The sequence below is a fragment of the Chiloscyllium plagiosum genome, chromosome 41 (assembly GCF_004010195.1).
Source record: "Chiloscyllium plagiosum isolate BGI_BamShark_2017 chromosome 41, ASM401019v2, whole genome shotgun sequence".
Taxonomy (NCBI): Eukaryota; Metazoa; Chordata; class Chondrichthyes; order Orectolobiformes; family Hemiscylliidae; genus Chiloscyllium; species Chiloscyllium plagiosum.
The window spans coordinates 14,741,874-14,742,433 of NC_057750.1; the positions used below are offsets into that span (position 1 = coordinate 14,741,874).

Genomic DNA, 560 nt, shown 5'->3' on the forward strand with positions numbered 1-560 from the left:
GCTCTAAACTACACACCCACTAATGCACTGATCTAACCTACACACCGGCTAACGTACTGCTCTAGCCTACACACCCACCAACGCACTGCTCTAACCTACACACCCAGTGACGCACTGCTCTAACCTACACATCAGCTAACGGACTTCTCTAACCTACCCACCCGCTCACGCACCCCACCCAATAATGCACTGCTCCAACCTCCACAGGCACTAACACACTGCTCCAACCGACACACCGGCTAACACACGGCTCTAAACTACACACCCACTAATGCACTGCTCTAACCTACACACCCGCTCACGCACGGTTCTAACCGACACACCCACTAACACACTGCTCTAACCTACACACTCACTAACGCACTGCTCTAACCTACACACCCGCAAACGCACTGCTCTAGCCTCCACACCCACTAACGCACTGCTCTAACCTACACACCAGCTAATGCACTGCACTAACGTACACACCCATCAACGCACTGCGAGAACCTATACACACACTAACGCATTGCCTTAACCTACACTCCCGCTACTGCACTGCCCTAACCTACACACCCACT

General features: G+C 52.9%; 1 protein-coding gene across 1 annotated transcript in view; it reads right to left on the minus strand.

Annotated features, from left to right (window-relative positions):
* The window catches only part of LOC122542711 (spectrin beta chain, non-erythrocytic 4-like), a 216,701-nt gene that overhangs the window by 7,156 nt on the left and 208,985 nt on the right, over nucleotides 1–560 (minus strand). The gene's annotated exons all lie outside the window — the stretch shown is intronic.